The 5,630-nt window shown below is 51.7% G+C and overlaps 1 non-coding gene across 1 annotated transcript; it reads left to right on the top strand.

Annotated features, from left to right (window-relative positions):
* The first annotated feature begins 4,690 nt into the window (after nucleotides 1–4,690).
* Nucleotides 4,691–4,811, top strand: LOC136541136 (U5 spliceosomal RNA). Its single transcript, XR_010780231.1, has one exon. It is a non-coding gene; the product is annotated as a U5 spliceosomal RNA (small nuclear RNA).
* The last annotated feature ends 819 nt before the right edge of the window (nucleotides 4,812–5,630 follow it).

The following is a 5,630-nucleotide window of genomic DNA, read 5'->3' on the forward strand; positions in this document are numbered from 1 at the left end:
TGTCCACCATAAGAGCTGGCGGGTGAGCTTCCTCGCCAATCAGCTTGCCCAACAGCCGGCGTAGCCAGACAGCCTCACACACCGCTATGGCCGCTGCGACGTACTTCGCCTCACACGTCGATAGCGCCATGATCTTTTGCTTCAGCGACTGCCAAGCAATGGGGGGCGCTCCAAAGAAGACAAGCACGCCAGAGGTGCTCCGTCGCCCATCAATGTCGCCCGCCATGTCCGCATCGCTGAAAACAGTGAGCTCTGGCTCACCTTCCTTTGCCTTGGGGTGCCTCACTGAACACCGTGAGCCGCAACCCTCTCTCGCCGCCACTATTGGGGAAGATGATCACTTGATCAAGCTTCGTCTTGACATAGCGCCGCAACCTTTTCACTGCCGACCAGTGATCTTCGCGTGGGTCCTCCATGAAATGGCTAACGTACCCAACCGCGAACGCAATGTCCGGTCGGGTATGAGTGTGGTAGCGCAGCCAGCCGACGATACACCAGTAGCGCATCGCGACCACCTTTGCAGCAATGCTGTGCTTGCTCAGTTTCAGCCGCTCCTCCATCGGAGTCGCGCACGGCTTGCACTCCGCCATGCCACCGCGCTCCAACAGCTTCTCCGCATAGGCGCGCTGACCTAGGGAGATGCTCTGCCTCCCCTGCCTCACCTCGATGCCGAGGTAGTAGGAGAGCGCACCGAGATCGCTCATCTTAAAACGAGCTGCCATCTCATGCTTAAAACCATCGATGTCCTCTGCTCGTGCTCCGCTGATGATTAAGTCATCCACGTACACACCGACGATGACCTCCTCCTTCCACCATCGCCGCGTGTAGAGCGCGTGCTCTATAGCACAGTGAGTGAACCCAAGCTCGCCCAAGGTGGCGTCGAGCTTGGCGTTCTATGCCTGAGGGGCCTACCACAGCCCGTAGAGCGCCTTGTATAGCTTGAGCACCATGTGCTCAGCGCCCTTGATGGCGAAGCCCGAAGCTTGCTTGACGAAGACCGTCTCCATGAGCTCGCCGTTGAGGAACACAGACTTGACATCGAGGTGGTGGACGTGCCAATCCTTTGCTGCTGCCATGGCCAACAGCAAGCGAACAGACTCCATTCATGCCACCAGAGCAAAGACTTCCTTGAAGTCGATGCCCTCACACTGCACGAAGCCACGTGCGACAAGCCAAGCCTTGTACTTGACAATGGTGCCGCGCTCGTCCCGCTTCACCTTGTAGACCCACTTCAAGCCGATCGGCCTACAGCCCACCGATGGATCTACCAGCTCCCATGTGCCATTGTCCTCGATGGCCTTTATCTCTTCCAACATCACCCGTCGCCAATTGGCGTCGTGTTCAGCCACTGCGAACGTTGGTGGCTCCTCGACACAAACAAGGAGCAGCTTTGGATCGTCGACCAGCCGATTCGCCAGGCCTATGGCCCCTACATTGCCAATGATGTTGTCCAACCTACGAAATTGGACCTCCTCGCCATCGTGGAAGGCATCCACGAACTCGCTGATGTTGCTCGGAGGGGAGGTAAACTCGATCGGTGGTCCTCGGCTTCCCTGTTCTGTCGGAGTGGTCGGCATTGCTGCTGGACCGCTCGGCACCACTCCTAGAGTGGTCGACTCTACTACTGGAGCACTCTGCACTACTGCTGAAGTGCTCGGCACCCCCTTTGCAATGCTCGACTCTCTTCCTAGAGTGATCAACACTACCCCATGAGTGCTTGGCTCTATTGCTGGAGTGGTCGACACCTCCTCTCCAGCGTCTCCACCACCATGGATGTCCATGTGCTCAACGACGAAGGTGCTAGTGAAGCCGCCAGCTTCCCCCATGCCCGGACTGTCCCAGTCCTAGGCCGCCTTCTCATTGAACACCACATCCCTAGAGATCACCACCTTGCCTCTCTTAGGATCATAAAGCCAATAGGCCTTGCTGCCCTCCTCGTAGCCTAGGAGGACCATCGGCGTGCTCCTGTCTTCTAGCTTGTCGTGGTGAGGCTTGGTGTTCTTCACATGGCCAACGCAGTCAAATTTCCTAAGGAAAGACACATTCAACTTGCATCCATGCCAAGTCTCGAATGGCATCTTACCCTTTAGGGCCTTGGTGGGTGCGCGGTTGAGGATAAACAACGTCATGGTCACCGCCTCTCCCCAGAACTCCGTCGGCATCTTCTTAGCCTTCATCATGCATCAAGCCATGCCGACCACCATCTGGTTCCACTGCTCCACCACGCCATTCTACTATGGTGAGTACGGCAAGGTGTGGTGTCACACCATGCCCTGATCTACGCAGTACATAGTGAATTCCATCGAAGTGAATTCGTCACCACGATCAGTCCACAGCACGCGCAGCTTCTTACCGCTCTTCGCCTCCGCACGTGCCTTGAACTTCTTGATTGCTTCTGCCGCCTTGGTCTTGCTGGTCAAAAGTTGTAGCCATATGTACCAGCTACAGTCATCCACCAGAAATATGAAGTACTTGCGCCCGCTAGGCGTCGTCGACGTGATCGGCCCACAGAGGTCACCATGGACCAGCTTGAGGGTCTCTGTCGTGTGGTACTTCACCGTCTTCAGGAATGGTAGCCTTCTTTGCTTCCCAGCTAGGTAGGTGTCACACAGCTCGCCTGCGTGGTTGATGTGAGGTAGCCCAGTCACCATCTTCTCCACCCGACCAAGAGCGTCGAAGCTGAGATGTCCATACCGGGCATGCCACAGCCACAGCTCCTCTGTGCGCCATGTAGCCAAGTAGATGGGTTGTTCCACCTTGAGGTTGAGCAGGTACAGCCAATTCTAGGACCTCTTCACCTTGACAAGAAGCCGCTACTCTCGGTCCCTGATCCTGAGGACGCCGTCCTTGATCAGTACCTCGCTACCGTGCTCATCCAGCTGGCCAATGCTGATGATGCTTGAACGTAGCTGTAGGATGTAATATACATCCGTTAGTGCGTGGTGCTCGCCATTCTGGCACCTGAAGATGATGGTGTCGTGCCCTCGGATCGCCACCCTTGAGCCATCACCGAACTTTACCATGTCGGTCACATCGTCGTTGAGCTCAGAGAAGGCTGCCTTGGAGCCCGTCATGTGGTTGCTGGCGCCGGAGACTAGGTACCACTGCTGCTCCTGCTCAGCGCCCACACGTCTGAGGTGGACTTGGGTGCACGGTTCATCGAGGTTGACAGCCTTCAGAGCCTTCCTAGGCCCTTCCACTGCCATCCCCTCTCCCTTCTCCTTGGCCTCAACGTCGTGCAGTGCATAGAACGTCACTATCAGGAGAGTGGCCTCATCATCATCATCAGTCTATGCCAGATGAGCTTCAGCCTTCTTCTCCTGCTTGTGATTTGGGCACTCCTTTGCCTAATGGCCCGTCTTCCCGTAGCTTCGGCAGGCATTGAGGTCGACCTTCTTCTTCTTCTTCTTCTCCGAAGAAGCCTTGCCATGGCACTTGCCATCGCCACCGCGGCTGGAGAAGGCTTCCTCGGACTTCTTCTCCTTCATCTGAGTAGCCCACTCTTCTTGTGTCAGCAGCAGCTTGTCGTTGTCCGTTGTTGCTTTGGCCTGCTCCATGCGCTCATCCACCACCCATGGATGACCTGTCACATCCTCAATAGTGAGGGTGGACAAGTCTAGCATCATCTCTATAGAGAGAGCAATCTGGATGTACTTCGTCAGTACGGAGTGGAGGTACTTGGAGACTGCCTCTTCTTCGTCGATGGTGATGCCGTGGCTCCTCAGCTTACTGATAAGCGTCTACAGGCAGAGGGAGAAGTCCTCCACTGATTCACCATCCTTGAACATGAGGTTGGCGTACTCATGCTTCAGCAGCTAGGCTGTCACCTTCTTTGCGCGGTTGGAACCAACACGCATCGTTGCAATGGCCTCCCACACCTCCTTAGCAGAGCTTTTCACCCCCAATAGCTCCCTGTACTCCACTGGCACAGCAGCGAAGATGGCTTTCAACGCTGACATGTCGTCTTCTTCATTGTCGGTGCCCTTGTCAATGGCATTCCAGAGCCGTCGGGCTCTGAGCTTGACCTTCATGGTCATCGCCCATTCACCATAGTTGGTGCAAGTCAGCATCGGCCAATTGGTGCCGCTGACCTCCTGCACTATGCGCACAACGACCTCCTATCATGGCTGGGCAGCCACAATAGCGCCGCTGCTATCGTCCATCTTCAAACCGTCCATCATCGCCAGCGGTTAGTCCGACAACGGCGCTTGTACGGCTCTGATACCACTTGTTGATCTTTGGCTGCCCTACACAGGTAAACAACTAGCTTACCAGCACACACACACTCACTATGGCTAGAGGTAGAAAAGGAGATTGAGAACAACACACACACACACTCAACACAAATACCAGCGTTGGCTGAAGCCCTGCCCTTTGGTTTGTGGCAACTGAACTGAGTATTCCATTGCCCTTTGGATAAAATATATACAACTCTAGTTGTACCTCTACCAGATACATAGTTGTTGGCCAACTACCTACTCCTAAGATACCAGGTACACCAACTACCTACTTATAAGGTACAGAGTATACCAACTACTCCTAGCGGTACAAAGTTTACCTTAGCCCACTACCAAAACATGGTTGATGTAATAGCCATCAACTGAATCCATCGTTTAGTACCAAACTGCTTGCTGAAGCCAGTGGCAGTGGGAAGCGCTGCTATTTGGAAGGGCTCATAGCACCGAAGGATGAGCACGTAGTGGGCCCAGAGCGAACTATTCTTTCGCCTTTTACTAAAGAATACCCTTGTGCCAGCTGCACCAAGCAGCATATGCCTATTTTTGGAGGGTTTCTCCTCTTTTTGAGGAGGAGCCCAACAAATCAATTCAAGTTTATTTATTTTAAAGGAGTAGCCCAGGTAATGAATACAATTTTATTTTTAAATTTAAAAATCTAATGTAGTTTATTTTTTAGTGAGGAAGAGTACACAATTTGAAGTTTTATTTTTTTTAAATATGCTTATGTTTGAAGAACATTTCGATTCAAGTTTATATTTTTTTAAAAGGGGGTTTCCTCATTGACCTTAAGTTTTGTTTAAATCAAACATTGGTGTTTATTCAAATGGTATCTAAGTTTTGTTTAAATCAAACATTGGTGTATATACGAATGGTATCTGAGTTTTGTTTAAATCATACATTGGTGCATTATTCAAATGGTATATGTTGGTACTTGTTATAGGCAGATCGAGGTGTGCAGGATAGGTGTATAAGTCATCTGATTTCTGTTTAAACAATTCTAATTTTAACTAGGTTCAAAGAAATATTAACAATTATAATATCTAAAACAAATAAATGCACTATCAATACATAATTTATATTATATTAGATGAAATAAAACTATTTGATATTGTAGATTTTAATATATTTTCAACTTGCTCAAACCTAGAAACATTTGACTTAGATAGATAAACAAAAAAGCCCTACGTTTTAAAACAAAGTAACAAGGCCGAGTAGGTCCCATTGTCCATCGATAATGGTACGACAAGGACGTCCGTCCCATGACTCCCATCTGGATGCGCTCCTACAAAAAAAATCCACGTCCGCTAGTTCCACTTCCTACGGTGCCTTCATCCCGCGCATCCCTCGCGACGCCTCCGCCCGCCGCTAGTCGCTGCGCCTGCTGCCGGCCCC

This window comes from Miscanthus floridulus, chromosome 2 (assembly GCF_019320115.1).
Source record: "Miscanthus floridulus cultivar M001 chromosome 2, ASM1932011v1, whole genome shotgun sequence".
Lineage (NCBI taxonomy): Eukaryota > Viridiplantae > Streptophyta > Magnoliopsida > Poales > Poaceae > Miscanthus > Miscanthus floridulus.